This window comes from Alexandromys fortis, unplaced genomic scaffold (assembly GCF_014885135.2).
Source record: "Alexandromys fortis isolate MF-2015 unplaced genomic scaffold, M_Fortis_MF-2015_v1.1 scaffold_35, whole genome shotgun sequence".
NCBI lineage: Eukaryota > Metazoa > Chordata > Mammalia > Rodentia > Cricetidae > Alexandromys > Alexandromys fortis.
Window position 1 is genome coordinate 12,147,402 of NW_026067913.1, and position 25,566 is coordinate 12,172,967.

The following is a 25,566-nucleotide window of genomic DNA, read 5'->3' on the forward strand; positions in this document are numbered from 1 at the left end:
TGCAAATGGATGGAAATAGAAAACACTATCCTGAGCGAGGTAACCCAGACCCAAAAAGATGAACATGGGATGTACTCACTCATAATTGGTTTCTAGCCATAAATAAAGGTCACGGAGTGTATACCTGGTGAACCTAAAGAAGCTAAATAAGAAGGTGAACCCAAGGAAAATCATATAGTTATCCATTTGTTTAATTTTTGAGACAGAATTTCTCTGTGTTGCCTACAGATTTGGTGCTCCAATGTGGCCAACTAAATACAGGTAAAACCTGAAAGGGCTTAAAAAATAATTCTAGACAAACAAACAACAACAGCAACAACAAAACGGAGTTTAAAACAGCTTCTTACTGTTTGTGGGTGGCTTGCTGCAGCTCCTTTGAGAGAGATTTTTCTGATTCAGCCCTAGCAGGGATAAAAAAAAAAAAAAAAAAAAAAAAAAAACGGCAAAAACAAAAACTGGACAAAAAAAAAGAAAGTCTGGCTATGGAGCATTTAAATGGGGTCTGTGGGCAGAGAGTTTATTGTATATTTTTGTTCTGTGGTAATTGCCATTACATTTCTCTGCTTCAGTATTTTGAATAATATTTTTTTTTTGTTTTTTTTTTTTTTGTTTTTTTTTTGTAGACTGCTGCAGCATGCTTGATGTCAATGTGGACTCGTTATGTGCCTGGAAGTGGGGCAATGCACGCACAAGGCTCAGAAGCACAAGTGGCTCAGGGGCTCAAGAAGCTCCGCCATTGCTAGACTGGGCAGGGCAAGTAGGCACTACTCTGTTTGACCTAGCAATGACACAGCTTAAGATTTTAAGAAGGGCTTAGCATTTTAAAAAACACTCTTGGACAATAAACAATTACAGATTCACAATAGGACAAATTCAGAAATAAAAGAACTCTAAATGTGTCACAGTATTGGATAAATGTACATAGGCTTGGGAGAGAGAAGAAAAAGTGTATAGAGAGTTGGAAAAGAAGTAAATCATTTTTAAAAAAAGTAAGCCACTGTCACATGATGATATACAAATTAATAGAAATTGGTTAAATTAATATAAGAGTTAGCCAATAAGAAGCTAGAGCTAGTGGGCCAAGCAATAATTTAATTAATAGAGATTCTGTGTAGTTATTTTGAAACTAAGTTAGCCAGGCATTTTGGACAAACAAGCGGCCTGGTTCTCCTTGCAACAGAAGAAAAAAGAGCTTTTCTCATATTGAAACATTTGTATAATATTTTATAAACAAAAGTATACTTGTATATTTACACTTTTGAGAATATCTTGAATGAATAAAATACAGGGAATAAAAGTGGAAAACATGAAAGAGTGAATTACAACTGGTAAGAGTTTTGTATGAGAAGTAGAAATTTAAATTTTCAACTTGCAGGTTTTCAATTTGTTTTCCTTAGTTTTTGAGACAAGATTTCTCTATGTTGCTGTGGCTGTCCTGGAATTCACTCTGTATACTAGGCTGACCTGAAACTCAGAGAACCTCCTGCCTCTCAAGTGCTGGAATTAAATGCATGTGCCATCATCAGCCAGCCATTTGCATGTTCTACTGTCCAATTTATATACATAATTCTTCAAGATATATAGGGAAGATCCCAGACCAAAACATCATCCCCGATACTAAAAGTTTAAGAACAAATTTAATTCTAAGGAAATATTTAGATTCAACAGAAGAATGTGTGGATTTTGTTTTAGAAATTTTAAGTGTAAGGGTTTGAGAATATGGATATGACATTTGGTTCTCTCAATGGTTCATAAGTCTCATAGGACGTACTTCTCTTATAAGAGTCTCTTCTCATGTAGAAAGACACTAAAACATACTTTCTATAATAATTAATGGAAAGTCTTTCCTACATTAAATTGACATTTGTGAAGGATACATACACATAAAATGTGACATGTACAAGTTTTGATCATCAGTGCAGCATTAAACTAGTAATATAATATAATTTCAATAAAACAAGTAGCATCCTGGATATCAACACAGAGATAAAGAAAAACAAGTCATGATTTAAAAAAAAAAGATTTTAAAAGTCCCCTCACCCCTCTTTCTTTTTTTTTTTTCTTTCTTTCTTTCTTTCTTTCTTTCTTTCTTTCTTTCTTTCTTTTTTTTTTTTTTTTTTTTGATTTTCGAGACAGGGTTTCTCTGTAGCTTTTTAGTTCCTGTCCTGGAACTAGCTCTTGTAGACCAGGCTGGCCTCGAACTCACAGAGATCCGCCTGCCTCTGCCTCCCGAGTGCTGGGATTAAAGGCGTGTGCCACCACCGCCCAGCCCCTCACTCCATTTCTATTCTCACCTCCTGCCATCCCTGTTACTGAACAAACAGCAGTAAACTGGATTTTTAATATCACTGACAGACTCAGACTCAATTTTCTTTGGTGACTGTGTGTATGGGGGATGGAGTAGGTGATGATAAACCTACTTTTATGTGACTTTAAAGACAAAGAAAAAGTGTCCAGGAAGGTAGAAGTAGCTCCCACACACGCTTGGAGCTTGTCTTTCCTGGCTATAATTTGATGTAGTATTAGATATATATTTGTGTCCCTTTTCTGAACCATTTGAAAGTTGGTGTTTCATATAGTCTACACACTTGCAGACTCTGATGCACGTTTCCTAGGCACTGAAATATTTTCTTATATAATCACAACTATCAAAATCATAAAATTTTATATTGTATTTAGTGGTTTTCTTTTCAAAATGTATTCGATAGTGAGTATTTGTTCATGGATGAAACACACACTTGGCATTGAAAGACCACAACAAGCATACTTTTCTTTGAGGGACTCTGACATATTCTGTAATAGAGTTTATCTAACTCATTGTTGGGTGGAAAATGGATCACTTAACACAAGAAACGTCTATTAGGAGTGATTCATCAGTTGGAACATCTAAGCTAATCCTTTTAGAATTGATGGTAAAATTAGTCATTGATTCTTCTTTCATTTTTCCTAAGAGAACTTATTCTAGGTCTGCTAAAAATGTTACTAAAAGTCATCTTGCTTCCCCATCTATTCATCAGTTAATTGGTTCATTAAAATAATTCCTTTCGAAATCATTATTAAATATAATAAAAGTACAATTTCACATTAGATTTTGAGCCTTTTTTATTCATTCTTCTTAAGTTTACAAGTAGTTATGGGATCTGTCATTGAATACTGCATATGCTACTTTAAAAAATAAAGGTACATAATAAGAAGCCTTACCTTTGAAGATTTTCAAAGACAGAAATGGTTCTCTACTTTAAGAAGAATATGTTATGTGTAATAGAGAGCACAGGAGTAGTGGAGATTTTAATGATATCAAAAGATAATATTGATTGTTCTAAATAGGGATGCTTGTTGAAAGAGCTGGCATTATAGATGTGCCGTGAAAGTGCTATAGCATGACCATAGGTGATGAAAGATATCCAAGAACACATTAAGAAGAATATGTTCTGTGTAACATACAGCACAGAGGTAGTAGGAATTTTAATGATAGAAACAAAATAATTTCTATTCTGGTGAATAGAGATGTTTGTTGAAAGAGGTGGCATTTGAGGTGTGTCATGAAAGAGCTTTTTATTGCCTGAGTATCTGGATGTAGAATTCTCGCCTACCTTTCAAGCAACACGTCAGCCTGCCTGCCACCATGCTTTCCACATGATGATAATGGACTCATCACAACATAAACATCTCGGTTTCAAAATCCAATAGTCTTTACAAATCTAAACTTTTTAAAAGATTTGTGTCTTGCCTGGTTTGGTGTTTGGTTTTAATCCTAGCACTTGGGAGCCAGAGACTGGTAGGTCTCTGAATTTGAGGCCACTCCTGCCTACGTAATGAACTCTGAAATGTAATCAAGCTCCAATTAAATCAGTTATAAATAAGTTTCTTTATAACAGTTGCTGTGGTTATGGTGTCCCCTCACAGCAGCAAAACTCTAACTAAAACAACTACAAATGCAAATATGTTCTAAGACAATAGAAAAAAAATTGAAGAGTCTAATGAGAATCATAGTTTAAGAAGAAAAAAGAAATAAGTTTTGCACCAACTATAGAGTGCCAAACATTACTGGCAAAGGAGTCTGGGTACATTTCAAAAAGGTACAGGAATAAATGAAATCTATTTTAATTTTAAATTTGTCACACATTTACAAGTTTCAAAATAACAATAGCTTTTCATTCTCTCTGATTCCTCCTTTTGTCCATTTTGTCCTCTTACATAAAGTAATTACTATTCTTGATCTTGGTGGCTTTAATTATATATGTGTGTGTGTGTGTGTGTGTGTACACAGACATATAGATATGAAATGGATGCACAGGAAACACTTAATGGAATCAGGGGAATTGTTTTAACATTTATGCATTCCTATGCACATATGTAACTGTAATAAATAAAAAGAGGTCGTGAATTTGAGAGGGATTAAGACTGGAGGAAGAGTTGAAGGGAGAGGACATGAGTGGGGTGGAGAGAGAAAAAGGAAGGGGAAAATGGTATTATGATGTTTTAATTAAAGGAAAGATATATTTTACTAAAACCAAGGGAAACAAGAAACAGTAAAAGAACATGTTCTTTATTTTTAGAGCATATTCTCTCACACACCTTGCGTTATTTTTTTCCTTTTCAGATTTTGCTTTGTTAATTTTATATGGATGAGTGTTTTGCCCGTATGTTTGTATTTTCACCGTCTGTGTACCTGGTGCCCATGACAATCAAAAGAGAAGATGATGAGATCCATCCTGAAATTTAACTTACTGATAGTTGTGATATACCATGAGGATACCATAGACTAAAACCATGGACTTTTGCAAGAGCAGCAAGGACTCTTAATTATTGAAAAAACTCTACTTAATGCACACAAAATATTAGTTCAGAAAATATTCCACAGGGTTATCCACAGCCCAATAATGTGAGAGTATTTTCTTTGTTGAAGTTCCTTCTTCCAAAATGATTTTTAACCTATATCGAGTTGACATAAAATATCCATCACTGTTGACCCCTTTACAACTTGACACTCAAGTCCATTACTGCTAAGCCATAATCTTTCTTCCTTATTCACCTAAAGATCTCATATTAACATCACAACATAAGCATTTAAGTTTAAAAATCCAATAATCATTATAAATCAAAACATTTTAAAACTTTTGTGTCTTGCTGTGGTTGGTGGTGCATGGTTTTAAGTCTATCACTTGGTAGGATCTCTGTGAATTTGAGGTCAGTCCAGTCTACATAATGATTTCTATACCAGAATGGGATACAAAGTGAGACTATCACAAAAGTCAAACCAAACCAAACAAGAATGTTCCTTCTTCATAAAACATGAAGAGTTCCTATAACATTTCAAAGCCTCTGAAATTCCATCATTATGCTAAAAAGAATCCAAGGTCTTCTAACTGTGGTTCCCTGGAGGTGGGGATGAAATTTATTCTTACTTCAAGAGGAAAGAACCAGAACACAGTCAAACTCAGATCAAAACAAAACCAATTCCAACAGTGTAGGAGGTTAATGATTGATATTTGGAACACACTCGAGAGCTACTGGACTCCAAGAGCCTTAGAGGTGATACGTTTATGGCTCTACTACCCACACCATGCCCAGCCTGTCTCCTAGGCTCAGCTTGGCTCCTTTCTATATTGTTGCAATCTTGTCATTAACACCATGGTACCAGTATCTCGAAAATGCTGCAGTTTTCACTGCAGCTGGTTGTACCTTGATCTGTAGCCTCTCCTGGGCTCACTTCGGGGACTTAACCCCCATCCTTTGCATGAAACCCCAGCTTATCTCCGTAACCACTGACTGCCTTCAAAGCCAGTACCATCTGTGAAATTGCTGCACGTAACCAAGTTGAGTTGCCAGCGTGAGGTAGAACCTAACCACCCCTGGAATACACAGCACCTGTGTGCTAACACTGAGAAAACCCTTTCCAGAAGATTTCACTTCATGCTGCTCCTGTCTTCTTAATCACAGCTGATTCTTCAGCCCCAGCTGAGCAGTTTCAATTGCTACAGCAAAGCACAGGTTTCTCTTTAGAGGTCCTGTTCTTATTGAAGGGTTCCCTGCATGTTTCACTTCATCCTATGGCTGATTCATTTTCATATTCCTCAAAAAATTATCTATGGAAATATGTCTTTAAATCATAATTTCCTGTTTGTGAGACAACAGCTCACTACTTGATAACCTTCTTTAACATGATATTTTTTATAACTAGTCATACTTCTTTCATATTTTTATATAAATAATTTGGACATCTATTTGGTTGGTCATAGCCTAAAACAACAACGCATTAACCCTCTTTTATGTGGTGGTATTCATGCTAGGATTTAGTTCTTTAGAATGATTGCTTAATCCAAGGCTATATTTAAAATAGTTAATACTTTGGTACAGAAAGCTTCCGTTTAAGGATGCATGTTTTTTTCACAGGAAAAGTCAGAACGTCGGCTTTCAAGTGAGCTTTGATCTTTTCCTCGAGATAATTTCAGTTTTACAAACATTTAATATCATGTCACCTCAGAATTATTTGGAAGTTAGGACTGTAGTTTTTGTGAATGCTAGGTCGTCACTTATTTACCTCATCATTTCCACACTGTTTCCCTCAAGTTCTACTTCTGGCATTTTTAATTATTTTCTTTGCTCAGAAGAGATAAATACAAAGCACAGTTTCTAAAAATTTCTAGATACTAAATTTGAAAATAGTAAAAGGAGTAATATGGGATCTTCTATGCAGGCGATTTCTTCATTTAAGAGATGCTTAGCGATAAACAGCCATGCTTTTGTTACTATAATTTGAATTAAAATCCTCTAAAATCCATTTATTGAAGGTACAGTATCCTCTGTTATTATATTTAAAGACACAGCCTTTAAGGTTGTAATTAATGAATACCTATGTGTGGGAACCAGATCTTATGGACTTAGTGTCCTTGTAAAAGACAAACAAACCAGCGAGTTTCTAAATGCAGAAAAAGCCACATGAGAATAGAACAAGAAAGTTGTTGCCCTAAGTCAAAGAGGGAAGCCTTGGGAACTAATCCAGACAAAATAATACCTCTTAAAAATATTTTACAAAGCTTTATTTTGAGAATTTCATGCTTGTGTGAAATTAGTAGAATCTGTTATTCCTCCCTGTTCTAACTCTGTCTCCCCTGTACCCTCAAACATTCCCCTTCCAAATTTAACTTTGAATATTCTGATAGCATATTAAATATAGCTAGTTCTGCCCACATGTGCTTAAGTGTGCATCCATTCCCTGAAACATAGGAAACCTTTTCATAGCTCCATATAATGCTCTGAATAAGAATGTCTCTCTTAGGCTCAGAGATGTAAGTGCTTGGCCATCAGGAAGTGATGCTCGGGCATCGGGGAGTGATGCAGTTAGGAAGTGTGACCTTGCTGGAGGAGGTCTGTCACTGCAGAAGGGTTTTGAGGTTTCAAAAGTCCAAGAGGAAAAACAAACAAACGAGCATGGCTCTCTCTTTCTTCTTGCTGCCTGCAGATCCAGATGTAGAACTCTCAGATCTGCCAGCACTATGTCTGCCTGCGTGCTACCATGCTTCCTGCCATACTGATAATGGACTAAAACTCTGAAACTGTAAGCAAGTCTCAACCAAATACTTCCCTTTATAAGAGTTGCTGTGGTCACAATGTCTTCTCTTCATAAGAGTAGAATATCTACTAAAACACTCCATCCTTAGAAAGGAAGATTCTCCACACACCCAGCACCATCCATTGCCAGTAAGTCTTTAGCAATACATGGGCATAGAGATTGCTTACCCTGTCTGTGCTTGGAGTTTCACTGGCTTCATCTTGTCAAAGCAGCCATAGCTGTTGTAAGCCCATGTGGGCCATAAACCAATTCGTGTCCAGAAGATAACATTTCATATCTTTCCTCTTTATTCTCCAGCTCTTCCATTCTTTCAACTTCTTGTCCTGTGAGGACTTAGTAATGATAGTTCCTAAAGGTAGGGTTAATTTACGGGGGACCTTTGGGGTTGAGTTCTCAGTCTTTTATTCTCAGCACTTTGACTGGTTAAGCAACTTTCTATTGAACACTGCCCATTGCAAATAGAAGCTTATTTAACCAAGGTTGAAATCACAAATATTACAAAATAAACACATATGTTTAAAAGACAATTGAACAGCATGAACATTTAGGAAATCAACAGTTTCAGAATATGAACTCATGCATAAGCTTTACATAAGGATTACAGCATTTTAATCTTATATTTATAATCCTGAATCTATTGAAAATAAATTCATGTACTAAAGCAACCAATTTTCCTAATTTGTTGTTATGGAAAACCTCATCTGACTGGAAAAATAACTTGTAATATGATAATATATACTTGTAATAGAATAGCTGAGGGAAGTATTTTTGTGTACATGCTTTCAGAGGGGTATACTAACTGTTATGTATTTTTCATATTAACAAAAGACTAGGCCAGGTGATGGTAATTGACTCCTTTAATCCAAACACTCAGTAGGCAGAGACAGGCAGATCTCTGTGAGTTCAAGGCTAGCCTGGTCTAAAAAGTGAGTTCTAGGATAACTAGAGCTGTTACATAGAGAAACTCTGTCTCAAGAAAAAAAAAAGCTAGCCAAATATGGGGACAATAAGAGCTGTCTAGAAAATACTACTCATGCATAAAATATAGTAGATTTTGAACTGATCTTTATATTTTTAGGACAATTATGTGTTCGATGGAGTAGTAGGAGAACTTGAGGGTTCTATAATATTTCCTGCTTCTCTCCAGGGCTCTTGAAGTCAGTCCTTTACACATCCTAAGTGACAGATTAATCTCTGTTTCACTGGAACTTAATATTTTTATTCTTTTTCTTACTCCTCTAATCAAATATAAGAGTGATAACACATAGAATTTGCATATTCCTATAGTGTAAGTTGTAATTCTTATAGTAAATTTACTTCAAGAAGAATACACACCTGTTGCTTTTGAAACAGATCAATTGCTTTTCCACATGTTCAGTGCTGAAGATGGATGTGTAAATCAGATAACAGGTTATCAACTTCTCCAGCGGTGGTGTTCACTACATGGAAACCCTTAGACTTTTGTGGGTTTTTTTCAACGTTTATTCAATTTTTATTTTTCAGATTGTTTTTAGACTTATTTATTATGTATACAATTTTCTGCCTCCATATACCCTTGCAGGCCAGAAGTGAACACCAGATCTCACTACAGATGGTTTGTGAGCCACCATGTGGTTGCTGGGAATTGAACTCGGGACCTCTGGAGGAGCAGCAAGTGCTCTTAACTGTTGAGCTGTCTCTCCAACACCGACTTTTATGTTATATGCATGTAAGAATGATTATTTGATAATCTTTCTGTCATAAAACATTTTCTGAACTTTCAGTTATCTGGTACGTATTGTGTTGGAAGTTACTCTGAAATTTCATATTTGAAAATTCTTTCTCTTCAAGAGCTGTTGATTGTACATAATAGAAAAAGAAAATTGCTTACGCATGAAACACATTCTCTAAAGAGGCTCCAAACAGCTCAGAGTAACATATCACAGGACTGAACAACCCTAACAGTCAAAATGACCTATGCAATGGAGCATACTCTCCCTACCATAATTGTGAGACATTCTCTCTTCTTTTGTCCTCAGTGAGCAGAAAGAACAAACAGTTACTCACCGTTTCAAGTCTCCTATTTCTTTGGCAAGTATATTCTATGTTTTCAAAAAAGCTGTACTTTTAATAATGAAAATAAATTATCCCATAATGACACCACTATATCTGGGCAAACTTCTTTTAGGGTGCTATAGAAAGTACCTCTTGTCTAATGGGGTATAAATAGTACTTGCCATCAAAATGATAGTGATAATATTTATTGAAAATTAAGAAAATAATTAATGATATATGCAAATTGAAACTTTTGACATTGCATGTGAAAATTATCGTCTAAGTTGAGAATCAAAATGAAAATGAATGATGATTGCATTGAGGTTAAAGATGTTGCATGCTGTCCTAAATACTTGGATATATGGGTAACTGTAAAGTTTTCATGGAAAAGCAATTCCAAAACTTCCCCTGGAGTTTTAAGTATTGAAATTCACATTCAGAAAACTCTCCTTATATATAAATTAAAATATTTTGAAGTTATTGAGAAAAAAATGTTTCCAGCTCTACATTCTGATCATCCTATAAATCTGTGATTTATGTTTTATTTTAATAACAAAATAAGCAATTAAAGAAACCACTTGACATCTACTAAAAGAGTGTTCCAGTGTGAGTTGTTTTAGATCCTATTATATATCATCTTATTTTTGATATTATTTATATATTAGCAGTGTTGTCAGCTGTTGGAGAATTGATCTTTCTTACTTGTCTTATCCTTTTCTTCTTCTCTTAATTATCACAATCTCATTCTCATCTACTTGCTACAACAGTTGTTAAATAATGACTACATACGACCCAGGTTTAGAACCATGAACTTTATTCTCTTAAAGAAACTGTCATGTGTATTTTCACATTGATCTTTCTAAAATATTTGTATTAGGGAAGAAATATGTGAAACTCACAATCATATTTTGTTGAACACAAAATCAATTTACATATACAATGGTATACGACCATTATACATTTACATATACGATGATATATGACCATTATAGTATAATGATGACATTATACTATTTCTTTTTTTAGTTATTGTGAAATTGCATGCTGGTCTGAAATTAAAAAAAAAATGGTTGTTGTTTTTACCAGACTTACTCTGTATCTTAATTGGCTTCCCTGGAAATCTTTGAATTGCAGAATTGCAGCATTTTAAAAATGCATTGCCATGAGAGAAAAACACACTTGCTTCTTTAACTAACTTCCCTGTGAACAAGGCTATATGTACAGTTCTTATAGATTTTAAATTTCTATAGTTTAAAAATGTAGGCATTTGATTGCAAATGCTTCCAAAGATGTCTGTTTTCTTTGATACCCTCTGAAACTGTGACTTTTCTGTCCTGCTCTGCAAAAAAAATACTAGAGATAAAAATTATTATACTTGACTCATAATATTATCACATTATGTTTTAAAATGGTCTCATCTATATGTATATATACATATGTACATATATATGTAAATATATACATACATTATTGTTTGTGTATTTGCAGTGTGGATATTAAATGCATATGTATGTAGAATTCTCTTTTGCTAGGTGGTGGTGGTGCACACCTATAATGCCAGCACTTGGGAGGTAGAGACAGGTGGATCTTTGTGACTTTAAGGCCACCTCATCTAAAAAGTGAGTTTCAGGACAGTCAGGATATTTCACAGAGAAACCCTGTCTCAGAAAACCAAAAAAGAAAAAAAAAATCTCATTTGCAGTGGTTGTTCAGGTAATATTTGTTATCAAAAGTGGATAAATACAATATATTGTGTGTGAATCCGGTTTATGTGTATATCTTCTGAACGGATGTCCCTCATTTCCTTGTAGGACATAGTCCCTGTTACAGCTGCTTGTTTCTAGAATTCTATCACTTGGCAGGTGAAATAACACAACTACATAAGTATCTGCTGGTGGAAGGCAGTTAATGTCCTATCTAATGTTTGTGAAAGAGATAAGAAAAATGCAAGCAACTGCCTCAGTGGTTTTGAATCTCTCACCAGAGATGGTGGTGACCCAGCTAGCAGAGCCCTATGGCCATAAACCTGTACCCTCTGAGACCTTTCAAAGTTAGAGAACATGTTTTGTTTGCCTACTTTTACACAGTAGGGCTCACCATCTATTCAAATGAACATCAATCTTTGAATAACATCCTTAGTTTTGTCAGTCATAACAGGCTATAAGTGAATTATACATCCTATGAAAAATTGTATTCATAATTTGGAAAGCAAGGTACCAGAGATGTTAGAACAAAGGATGTTTTTTTCAATCTTTTTTCTTACCTCCAGAAGATTGTCTTTTGTCCTTTAAAACTATAGGAGGTATTCTGAATAGTAATGTGAGAGAACCCTGTACAATCCCCCAGCACCATATTCTCTTTGTAATAAATACCTACTCTTTACTTTTAAGGAGATTTAGACAGTTCGGTTCATCCTGTAGCCTTGGGTTGTGCAGAAAGTTAGCACAGTATTTTAAGACCCATGCCTGCTCTTTGCCTGTTAGCTATTATTAATCCCTAATGCCTAGAATTGCATAAATTTTGCCTACAAAGGAAGCCCACAGGTCGTTTTTATTTGGAGCACTTTTCTTATATGCACCACAATATATTCTGTTATGTATTACCTCGTCTGAATGCAAAACTGTTTTATATGCAGATTTAAGGTAATGAGCACTCAAGTTTAAAAAATGGCTCTGGTATCCTGTAGCTTCTCAATAATAATATACTCTTACATTCCAACAGAGAAGGATGGATTATGGGTTTTTCAATTTGCATCAGGCATATTAATTGCAGAGTAGGGCTTCCACATAAAATATCAATGTACTGGAACAAACTGTTAATGTACCAGAATATGAACACTTACATTCATTTCTGGAGCTTTAAAAGGAATCACTTCCCCCCTCTCCATTTTTTCTTTTTTCTTTTCTTTTTTTTCCTTCTATACCTCTGGAGATGGTACTGTGTTTTAGTCAGTTAATGAAAACTATGTAACCACTGTTTCTCAAAAAAAATCCTAATTAGATTAAGTGCAATAGGGCTTTGTGACTCATTTCTTCTGGGGAACAATACAATAAGCTATTAGGGAAAGAAAAAAATAAAGGGTTCGGAAGAAACTTATTTTAGGGTTGTTTTTAAGAAACATGACATGGGAGACCGACTTTATGCTGCAGTTGGAGGCAGAGAAGAACACTCCACTTTATTTGCATTCTATTTCTCAGCTGTGAGGAGGATGCCTAAGCTAGTAACAGTGGAATGGGAAGTTTTATAAATAATTTTCAGCTGAGCTTGTGCAATGTAAGTTTAATTGTAGAAAAGAGTATAATACGGTTATTTGTTTCATGGAAGTATTTCAATTATATATTCTCTTGGAAGCATTAAACTGTGACTGTCCATTTTACAAAAAAAAGTATTTCAATAAATAAATGAATATAATTTTGCATTATTATGTGTCTTATTGATTTGGGGTTTAATATAGATGATAATAATTTGATTGCAGTAGAATATAGACCTCATTTGTAAAGTATATTCTCTTTGTTCTATACTGATGACTTTTTCTATAATGCAACAAAGAAGCAGCAAAAAGAAAACTACAGCATATTTTTTTAGATTATTTTTTTCTGGAGCCCATATCCAATAAACAAATTATTTTTAATTGATAAATATTTATTGAATATGTTTCAGATGTTTATTTTGAATTGTGTTTTGTTTTAACATTTGTATTGTATTTCACAGTTTTTTGATGCTTAATCATATCTGTTATTTTTGTTAGCTACAAGCAACGGTAGAATGGGGACCTACTTTTCAATGCTGTTCTAAGAAAGAGAGAATTTGAACTTGCATATCACAGCTATAAGCAATGAATTATCTCACCAGGGAGAGAAGAAATATTATCCACACAATACAACAGGAGACTTGATTCATTTTGTGTCTGGAGTGATCCATGCAGTAGCACCTCCTGAAATGAGTTTCCTTTTCAATCTCCAGGTGAAAAAGGACTGAGAGTAGCTTGCTTCCATCATCAGGGAAAATATGATTTTTAACCTTTTATTGTGGAGAAAAATGTATGTGGTGTGTGTGTGTGTGTGTGTGTGTGTTGTGTGTGTGCATGCATGCTTCATTTTGTAATACTTGCTTTGAATACAAAATGTATCATGGGTTAAAAATAAAGATTTCATTTTCTCAGCATTTAAACTTAGCTTAATCGATGGCAAAAAATAATTTGATGATTGTTGTTTAATTTGGTAAGGGCGGTGTAAAAGTTCCTTTGCTGTATCATGCTTGCAGACAAAGAGGCAGAAACACATACTCCGTCTTAATCGATGGCAAAAAATAATTTGATGATTGTTGTTTAATTTGGTAAGGGCGGTGTAAAACTTCCTTTGCTGTATCATGCTTGCAGACAAAGAGGCAGAAACACATACTCCGTCAGGAGAACATGGGTAATGGCTGGAACGGAAGCTTTCTCTGCATGTGTTAGGCGCCAGCATTTTGAGCAGGTCTGCAAATGTCCTAGTCTTTTTGGGTTTGTTTTTGCTAGGTGTATTTTGAATTATAGTAAAACAATTGAATTTGAGTTGTAAAATTGTTTCTGGATGGTTTTTGCAGATGAATACCTCTTGTCTCCAGATACTTCCTTCCCTGTTTGTAATGTTGCGTAGTGCAAGCCCCTGCCTTTTCATGTCACACACACAGATAGGAAGGAGTTTCAAGCATCTCATTCTGTAAATCTGTTACTGAATTTCACCAGGTAAAGAGGTATAACATTGACAGAATTTGCCTGCTGTGGGAAAAAATGGGAGCAAAACGTAGTGCTTGAAAGAATGCCATTAATTCGTTTAGCAGTAATCTGAAACTTTATGAATTTGTTAATTTATTAAAAATTCCTTGTGGACTATAAAAGACAATTTTAGATATAGTGATTTCATTCACCTGCCCCTCCTCCTAATGCATCTACCTTTTGTTTGCATATGCAAAAGCGGGATACAAATTAATCTCACTTCAGACTGATTTCAACTGCATCCAGGAAACTACAATGTCCTTTGCTTCCTTATGTGAAATTTTTGGCTTCAAAAACTGTTGATTTTTGGTTGTAGCTTTTATTTCAGTTTTTGCTTTCACATTCTTCGGAAGAGAGAAATTTAATCTCTTCAACTTTGTTGGCAAATTACATTGATGAATGCGCTCTGACAGGAAGCTTTCCTGAAATGAAAAGGACTCCCGTGTAAGGGTGGGAATAACTATTCTAAGAGCCTTTTATGGTGCCGTTGCCAGGGAAACCACGGCTTTGTCTGTACGTGTTTGGAATGGCTGCCTCCTTAGAACTAGGCTTCCAGAGAGTCACTGTGTGATGTTGATGAAATGAAAAGAACGAACCTATTTTAGGGGATTAACTTCAAATTAAGAAAGATAGCGTATTTAGAGGACAGAATTTTGAAAAGAGTAAACATATAGAATTGTGAGGAAATTGAAGTCAGTGTTGATTTGGCCTGTTTATCTGGGAATGACTGGAAGAATATGCTCATCTCTTCACAAGCCTTCTTGCCTATTTCCATGTTTATGGAGGAGTAAGCAAGGAGAATATTATATGTGAGTCCTACCAAATAAGCTTGGAGATGAGGGATCCTAATATTTGTACAAATAGTCAAGGTTTCTCTCATTGGCAACCCTGTTGTTTTCTTTCAATGACTGTAAATCACAACGAAATGCTGTAACTGTGATACTATCAGAGCAGCCAAAATCAATTGACTCTGAGATAAAAAAACACAGGGAGAAACTATGTTGGAGCAATTTTCATTTTTGCCAAAACCATTCAGGAATGTCATACTCTGAAATTATAGAAACAAATATTAACAATAAAGAGGATGATGTGTACTTACTAATGTTTTAAATTTAATTTGTGTGCATGTAAATATGAATATATGTGGGTGCACAAATATGCATAGATGAATATTATGGGATATGTATGAATATTATGGATGTGGAATATTAGGTAAAGCCCATAAGTCAACCTCAGGTATCATTCTGCAGTTGATATTCTGTTTAGCTTGTTTTATCATGGAGAGATTCTCTCATTTGGCCAGAAATGTAATGATTATTCTGGGCTAGCCAGTCAGTTCTGCCTGCCCCTTGCATCTCGGGTACCAGGACAACAAATGACCCTAGTGTGTAGCTTTATAACATGGATTCTGAGCATCATAATCAGGTCCTGTGCTTCTGTGGCTAGTACTTGTCCACACAGTCATTCTTGAGCTCTAAAATATTCCTCGGGAAAGGACAGCAAGCAGGCCTTAAAACAATACAAGTGAAAGAAACTCAAACTTCCAATGTAGTGTAATTAGTTCTTTTCTTTTTATTTCAAATCAGATTTCTTTTGAATAGTTCTTTCCATTGAAAACTTTGATTTTGGCTCACTATGAAAAGGGAAGAGGTTTCTAAATACTTTCACCAAGAGTAGATGTTCAGCAAAACTTTGCTCTAGCATTCTATGCAAGAATATACAAAATAGCAGAACCTATAAGCCATCCTTATGTAATGACTCATATTAAAAAAATGAATGGATATACATATTTTTTAGAAATATCTTCAGAAAAAAAATTAAAATATTATTCAAATAAGTCAGTTCCAGTAAAATTGGCACTGTCAGTTTTAAGTATGTCGTGTAGTCAGGAAGAGAAACATCAGAATAATAAACCAGAATTTGCAAATTAGTGTTACTTAAAGATACATTTTCAGATGACTGCATTCCATATATGTTTTTCTTAAAACACTATTAAATGGTAAAAGGATGTATTAAGCAATATATTACAAAAGTAAAGTATAATGGCTAGTTTTACATACCTATTGAAATGAACAGAAAGTCAGTACAGAATTCGACATTACTCCTAGTCACTGTGTTGAAGTATCATTGTTCACTGAGATAAGATCTCAGTTCAGTGGTTCTCATTCTCCCTAAGATCTCAGTTCAGTGGTTCTCATTCTCCCTAAGATCTCAGTTCAGTGGTTCTCATTCTCCCTCAAGTATACAGAGCATCCAGGGAGCCTTAAGAAAATCTAAATTCTGAGCTCTGAATTCACAATTTGTTTTTCACTGAAATTATTCTGATTTTACTGTACCAGAAGACCATCACAGAACAAGTCATTCATTCTTTTTAATTGTCCTGAATATTGGATATATTTAACAAAATATTAAAATTATAATGTCCAGGTAGCACCCAAAGTCAACACTTGTGAATCTGATTTTTTTTTTCCTTCAAATGATTGTCATGCAGTGTGTGAAAGGTTCCCATACCCAAGGATTGGGTTTCTCTGCTGATGCAATAAATCAGATCAGTCCCAAATGAAAAGTTCAGGTTTAATGAACAGAGAACCCCTGAGTGATTCTCAGGGGAAGAAAGCAGAAGAGAAATCGTGCGGCAGATCTAGTGGTCAGGTCTCATACCCTGTAGGAGTGGTCCTGAGCATCTCGGTGGGGTGGGGAGGGACTGCCACTTGGTTGGCTTTCTGGAGGCAGAGTCTGGAGAGAGGTGGAGCCCAAGCACAGCTTCCACCTAAACAGTTTGGATGGAGAATCATGGTAGCAGCAGAAGTGCAGCTCTGGCAATAGGTTGTTGTTAGAGAGTACATGGACTTGTGAGCGGATCTTGAGTGTCAATACATCTCACAGGTCTATAGGGAGTGCAATGTGAATCATATGATGTAGAAGCAGAGTCTAGATTTAAATCAGGCTATGGAAAACTGAATTTATAGTTGTAAAGCACTGCCTGAGCAGAGTCCAACATGCCAATAATAAAAAAAGAGAGAGAAAAGCAGGAGAAGACATGTGGGAGCGATGTCTTAGAAGAAGAAAGTGGGAAAGGGCCAGAACGGAAAACTGAGAACAATCTACCAGGAAATTACAATGAACCAGGAAAAAGAAATAAAGGGGGTGAGGTGGCTTTAAAGGAAAACCGGAGTGGTGTGGACCACATGGTGGCCATTGTTGTCTGACAAAGTTCCAATATTTTGACTTTGCAGACCACAATTCTCCATCACTAACTAAGACACCTTCTAAGGCTATGGAATCAGAATAAATATAATAAGATGCAGAGGTTACAAAGGACAAATGCCAACTGTGTTTTCAGGACATGATGGGGTTGTAGCTCTTAATACATAGCATAGCTGTCATTTTTGGTGATTCCTACCATGTGTCATGAAAGTTCTCTTCAGACTTTTCTTTTTGGAAATTTTGTGTGAACTTTGAAGGGTGAAATGTGTAAAACAGCAGCCTCTTTAAACAAAATAATTATTTGGGAAAAAAAATCTCTGTTGCTGTGGACCCAGGAATTCCATTGTGGCTTCCTAATTGCACAAAGAACAGGAAATTTAGAGATTTTTCTAGACAAGCCTGATACCAAGGATAGAATGCCTATCATCCAGATCCAGAGCCTGGCACCATTAAGGGCAAGAGTTCAGTTACTAAGTAATTAGAAATCATGATGGTACATTATAATGTAAAAAGAGTAAGACATCAAGGCCTTCTCTTTTGGGAATGTATGAGAGGAACAGGATCATGTAGCAAGACAAAGACACAAAGGGACACAATTAGGAAACAGCTCAGCATAAACCCTGCATAATGCCCTTTGAGGAATTAAAATTGCTCTTAAATTGTAGCCAAGTGTCGGGTCTCTCCCAGATTTTCCCCCCAGGTCAGACATTTGTATAAGGGGTTTTAGGACAGTTCCTGCTTACTGAAATGAATCATTCTACTTATTTGTGGCAGGAAGAACTTGTGGTCCTTCCTTTATGTAAGAGTTACTCAACCTTTGAGAACAATAAGCATTTAGATATTCACTGCATTTATAGCTCTTGTCTCAAGAAAAAAATGCTTTAATGAAGTTAATGGCCACATTCTGTCCCTGAATCATTGAGTCTGCTTTCAGTCTTGCCCGTGACTAAACTACCGAGAACAAAAGGTGTATTCCCTTTCCAATAAACAACTCTGGCAGCCATCCTGATTCATTCCCAGATCCTGTAGGTCCCTCCTTTCTTCCCTTTTTCAACTCCACACATCCTCTATGGGACCTGAACCCCCTATGAAGCTGGTCTTCATCATGGGAGTAGTCCTTCTGAGGCAGTCTCAGCAGAGCTGGTTTGAGCAATTTGGTGCAGGTGCATACAGCAACAACTGCCGTGTATTAAGGGTTACCAACCCCATCATGCCCTGCAAACACAGCTAGCAATTGTCCTTAGTAACTTCTGCATCTTATCATAATTCTTCAGATTCCTTAGTCTTAGAAGGTGTCTTATTTAGGGTTTGTTAATCCCAATGACAAGAATAAGACCACCACCACAATTTGAGACAAATTTGAAGCAATATTGAATTTTGTAGGGTGCACCCAAGAACTGACTAGTGACTGACTCCTAAGTAGGGTTAAAGTGTCTTTTAAATAGTATAATCATAAGTAGTTTTACAGAAGGGAGAGAATAGGGCAATAGAGAAATAAATAAAAAACAACATGTTATTACCTACCGTGTGATTAGGGAAGGGTCAGTGAAAGTCAGAGAAGGTGAGGGGCTATAGGGGAAGATGAGGGAGGATAAGGGTATTCTTTTGTTTCTTTCTTTTTGATTTTTTTGAGATGGGGTTTCTTTTTTTTTTAAATATAATTTTTTTATTGAAAAAAAAAGATTTCCGCCTCCTCCCCGCCTCCCATTTCCCTCCCCGTCTCCCTTTTCCCCCCTCCTCCCTCTCCTCTCCCCCTCCCCCCCACTCCTCTTCCCCTCCCTCTCCAGTCTGAGGGGCAGTCAGGGTTCCCTGCCCTGTGGAAAGTCCAAAGTCCTCCCCGCTCCATCTTGGTCTAGGAAGGTGGACATCCAAACTGGCTAGGCTCCCACAAAGCCAGAACATGAAGTAGGATCAAAACCCAGTGGCATTGTCCTTGGCTTCTCAGCAGCCCTCATTGTCCGCCATATTCAGAGAGTCCGGTTTTATCCCATGGTTTTTCAGTCGTAGTCCAGCTGGCCTTGGTGAGCTCACAATAGATCAGCCCCACTGTCTCCGTGGGTGGGTGCACCCCTCGTGGTCCTGACTTCTTTGCTCATATTTTCCCTCCTTCTGCTCCTCCTTGGGACATTGGGAGCTCAGTCCAGTGCTCCAGTGTGGGTCTCTGTCTCTATCTCCATCCATCTCCAGATGAAGGTTCATAATCAGGAGGATAGCTATATGTTTTTCTTTGAGATCACCTTCTTATTTAGCTTCTTTAGGAGATCAAATTATAGACTCACTGACCTTTATTTATCTCTAGAAACCAATTATGAGTGAGTACATCCCAAGTTCATCTTTTTGGGTCTGGGTTACCTCACTCAGGATAGTGTGTTCTATTTCCATCCATTTGCATGCAAAATTCGAGAAGTCATTGTTTTTTACCGCTGAGTAGTATTCTAATGTGTATATATTCCACACTTTCTTCATCCATTCTTCCATTGAAGGACATCTAGGTTGTTTCCAGGTTCTGGCTATTACAAATAATGCTGCTATGAACATAGTTGAACAAATGCCCCTGTCATATGATCGGGCCTCTCTTGGGTATATTCCCAAGAGTGGCATTGCTGGGTCCAGGGGTAGGTTGATCCCAAATTTCCTGAGAAACCGCCACACTGCTTTCCAAAGTGGTTGCACAAGTTTGCATTCCCACCAGCAATGGATGAGGGTACCCCTTTCTCCACAACCTTTCCAGCAAAGGATATCATTGGTGTTTTTGATTTTAGCCATTCTGACAGGTGTAAGATGATATCTCAAAGTTGTTTTGATTTGCATTTCCCTGATCGCTAAGGAGGTTGAGCATATCCTTAAGTGTCTTTTAGCCATTTGAATTTCATCTGTTGAGAATTCTCTGTTCAGGTCAGTGCCCCATTTTTTAATTGGGTTAATTAGCATTTTAACGTCTAGTTTCTTGAGTTCTTTATATATTTTGGAGATCAGACCTTTGTCTGTTGCGGGGGTGGTGTATACAATAAAGGAACTTCGGGAGGCATTACCATCCCTGACTTCAAACTCTATTACAGAGCTTCAGTATTGAAAACAGCTTGGTATTGGCATAAAAACAGAGAAGTTGACCAATGGAATCGTATAGAAGATCCAGATTTTAACCCACAAACCTATGAACACCTCATTTTCGATAAAGGAGCTAAAAGTATACAATGGAAGAAAGAAAGCATCTTCAACAAATGGTGCTGGCACAACTGGATGTCAACCTGTAGAAGAATGAAAATAGACCCATATCTATCACCATGCACAAAACTCAAGTCCAAATGGATCAAAGACCTCAATATCAGTCTGAACACACTGAACCTGATAGAAGAGAAAGTGGGAAGTACCCTACAACAAATGGGCACAGGAGATCGCTTCTTAAGTATAACCCCAGCAGCACAGACATTAAGGACAACATTGAATAAATGGGACCTACTGAAACTGAGAAGCTTCTGCAAAGCAAAGGACACTGTCACTAAGACAAAAAGGCAACCCACTGACTGGGAGGAGATGGGGTTTCTTTGTAGCTTTGGAGTCTGTCCTGGAACTAGCTCTTGTAGACCAGGCTGACCTTGAACTCACAAAGATCTGCCTGCCTCTGCTTCTGCTTCCCAAGTCTCACGATTAAAGACAGGTGCTGCCACTGCCTGGCCCAGGTCAGGGTGTTCTTAAAAGCAAGGTCATGAGTTGTGGAAGTTCAGGTTCCAGAAAAAATAAAAAGAGAGAGCAACTCAACTTCCTATGTAAATTTTGTTTTCCATAGTTTCCTACACTGCTTAAGCTTGGCTGTCCTTGAGTTTGCTCTCTACACTAGACTGGCTTTAAACTCAGAGTTCTACTTGTGTCAATCTCCTGAGTGCTGGGTCAAGTGTGTGTACTACCAAGCCTGGATCTAAGCTGTATTTTAGTTTCTTTCCACAGGGTGGGATCATTGCTATGTGGGATCTTGCCCTGAATTCACATTTCCCTTTATTTCATTTCTTAATCTGTTAATCTTCTTGAGCATGGGAATTACCTCCATTCCACTTTCTAGTGTCCCTTTTTCTTCAGTCTATGGATTTTGTATTTTTACTTGGCCAGCTTATTTCTTTTCATTATAGATCTTCTTAAGAGTAAACACCAATAACTACAGAACAGAGACAATACTAGGCATTTTGGAGATTTCTTCTGCCCATGGAATTTATCCAATATTCTTCACTTTATCATTAGGCAGACTCTTAGGACAAGGGCAAAAAGCAGCCACATACTTCACCAAAATATTATAAGAGCAGCCTCTAGGTCACATATTGAATTCTCCTCTAAAATATTTGAGCCAAGCTCCCACAGTTCAAATCACCCTTAGCATCATGGTCTTTCATGTCCCTACTAGGATGCCTCATTAAGTTCCAAGCAAAGCATTCAACTGCTTTTCTAATCCAAAGTCCCAACATCTACTTTCTTCCAAACAAATGCATGGTAAAGCCTATTATAGCAAATACCCCAGTCTCTGGTACCGACTTCTGTATTAGATAGGGTTTCTATTTTTTGAAGAGAGACCATGACCATGGCAACTGTTTATAAAGGAAAACAATTGATGTTGGTGTACAGGATCAGTCCATTTTCATTATGGTGAGAAGCGTGGCAGTGTGCAGGCCGACATGATTTTGGAGGAAGACCTGAGAGTTCTATATTTTGATCCACAGGCAGCAGAAGATAATTGTGTTAAACTGGTCATATTTGGAGAATATGAGACCTTAAGGCCTCCTCCCACATTGACACACTTGCTCCAACAAAGTCACACCTATCCAACAAGGCAATATCTTTTTGTAGTACCTCTCCCTATGTGGCAAACATTCAAACCCATTAGTCTCCCTGGGCCATTCAAACTAGCACAGAATGTCAGGTAATAAAGACGTCCCACTTAACACTGAACATTCCACAGTTTCTTGTTTTCTGCCCTCTAACCAGTTATAGGTCTAATTGTCACATAATATAAAAATAAGCTTTTCTGATGAGGTTTGGGAGCAATAATAACATATAGGAATGAAAGCATAAACTTATAGAGAAGTTTAATACTATATCCATTTATGAAAACACTTCTGGTAGATGTTCTCTTAGGACCTATGACCTTGTAATCTTACAAGTTATGAGTTATATGTTATGGTATGGTCCTTATATCCAATCAGAAAGTTGATGTCTACTTTTCTTATCACTCATGCTATGATTGCAGAAGAGATTAGAGCTTGCCAGGTAGGTGATTATTATAATTCACAGCATTCACAAGTGGTTGATAACTTTTGTCCACCCCTGACAGCAAAATATCTCTGATACTATAAGGAAAGTCATTGAGGATGATGTTTACAGGTCAGGAGCAGCTTGATTTCTCTATGTCCCATGACTCCTATATGTGCTGCCGTCACGAAGAGAGGCTGATTTTCATGCTCTGTTGAGTAATAAGAACAATGTCAATAGACCATGATGTGTTGAAAATAACCAATAAGATGGAGAGAAGTAGTCCATTCTATTCACGGGATCCTGTTTCCTATACAGTGATACCTAGAAGAGAAATTATCTTATAGTACAGGGGATATATAATTTGGAAATATTCTAAAATAGTAGGTTTAAATGTGGCTTTTTTCTAAGATATTTGAGTCATATTTATCTTTACCCTCTCCTCTTTCTAGTCCTTATCTCCCATCCCTCTTATATATTTTCACTCCATCATCCCCTTCTATTGTTTCCTACAACCTGTATTCTACTGCCCCTTTCTCAAGCTCCCTTTCATCAATGGCACATTTCTAGTTTTCTGTTTTCTACAAGTACTCCAACTTAACTACACACATTTAAAAACTCAAAACTAGGTTTCATGTTTAATGGTGAACATAAAATGTTTATCTTTTAAAAAATTTCCTTACCTTGCCAAGAATAATTATTTCTGGTTCATTCAAATTCCATACTTTTATTTTTATTTATAGCTAAACAAAATTCAGTTATGTATATGTATAAAGTATTTAGACTAGTTCTAATTCCTAGCTCCTAGTAGAACAGCAGTGAACATGGATGAGCAAGTACCCATGCAGTAGAGTATAGAGACCTCTGAGTATATTTTCAAGAGTAGTATTCTTGGGCACTTACTGGCAATTCTAAGTGGACTTAGTGAGTTACAAAATTGAGCATAATGTTGGTAAGACAAAGTGTTGGGTAATATGAAGGAGTTGGATGAGAAGGAAGAGCGGGTAGCTTTGATGAAAATACATTGCATACATTTATGAAATTATCAAAAAACAAAATAGCTGAAAATCTAGTTATACATCAGAAAAACAGTATAAGTTAAAAATGTATAAAAGGCAATGTTCTAGGCTTCACCATTTGACAGAGAAGTAAATAGTTAATCTAGGATAAACTTTAAAAAATGTACAGAATATTCTTTTCAGAGACTGGCTGGAAATAAAAGGGAATCTACTCAGGGCAAAAACTGTGGGGATTGACAGCAGGTGACAAACTAAGAGTTTCAACCATAGAAACTGGCCAAAGTAAAAAGTGATGAATAGAAAATGAAATTGTTGAAATGGGAATCCAGATTATGGAATAAAAAAAGCAGAACAGTCAAGGTCACATATGAATATATTCTAAAAATATTAAGCATTTACCATTGTTTGTAAAAAGGATGTGAAAATGAGTAGAATCATAATTTACTTGTTTTGTATTTTAGTAAACAGTATGAGTTAAGGGAAAGGGGTAAGAGTAATAGCTGAATTAATCAATTGATGCATATAGTAGTGATACGATGAGAGGTTTAATGAGACTTATACATGATTTGAATGACTAATGAGTGGGAATGTAATTGGTCAAGATAATTATCAGTAACTCATAAAGTTTGAAGCATCATACCTTATGCAAATAATTGTATCTATTCGATGACAAGCAATTTCTAAGGTTTTGAGTGAAGCAAATGTGGAAATGCCATGTACATGGAGGACCAAGACAGTGGTTCTAGGATGAGAGATAAACAGAGAAAATAAAGGCAAATCAATAGAGTTACATTACTGACAGTTCACAAATAACACGCATGCATACATACTTATATATACACAAACAACATGGGATATATGGCAAAAGTGGAATTTAAAATAGGAAGAATCAATATGAGAGAGTCAGGGGAGAGGGAGAAGAAAGGGGAGAATGAAGAGAGAGAGAGAGAGAGAGAGAGAGAGAGAGAGCTTCAGTATAACCCAGGAGGTCCACAATATTTCACAATCTGACAAGCATTCTGGGATAGACAGAAGGCTAGGACACACCATACTTGGTTAGATTTGTTTTATTGAGATTGAGAAAATGATATAATTTTCAACAAGTTCTCATAGGATGACAATAACTCAGAGAACATTGTTTCTAGTTTTAAGAGTTTTCCTGGTGGGAAATGAGGGTACTGGTGAGCTAGTAAAAATGTACAGTATTTTATGAAGTATTACAGTGATATGCATTTTGTATTAGTTCATAAGTATTGGGAAATTCAGCCAATGTTGATTTAAAAAATGAATAATCAGAAAGGATAACTGGTACTTCATTTCATTAATGAAAGAGTAGAATAAAAAGATTTGAATGCAATATTTGAAAGTATACATGGTGGAGCTGAAGAAAAGCTATAGATGTTAAATCTGATGTGATGTACTTACTTATGAATAGATAAAGTATTACAGTGAAAACTGGGCAAAAATAAATGATTTCCAAATAATTATTCTGAAACTGGGGAGATTTTATTACAGATGATAGTATAGGATAGCTGAAAAAAATAATTTATGATAGGATATTTTTTATATAAATATATCCTAATTTTGGACTCAAGTTCAGGCTATTTTGTGGCCCCAACAGAGCATATAAAGACCAGCAATGTAAGGCAAATGCCACACCTAGAGATGGTGGGCCATGTCTTTCATATAGAAGTAGACAAATTTCTCTAAAAGATCCTAAGTATTGTCACAGAAATTTT

General features: G+C 36.2%; 1 long non-coding RNA gene across 1 annotated transcript in view; it reads right to left on the reverse strand.

The window, feature by feature from the left end:
* Positions 1 to 7,973, reverse strand: part of LOC126499623 (uncharacterized) — a 263,178-nt gene extending 255,205 nt beyond the window's left edge. The window contains exon 1 of the long non-coding RNA XR_007591124.1: positions 7,744 to 7,973. This is a non-coding gene — a long non-coding RNA (uncharacterized lncRNA). The remainder of the gene's footprint in view (positions 1 to 7,743) is intronic.
* Between the last annotated feature and the right edge of the window lie 17,593 nt (positions 7,974 to 25,566).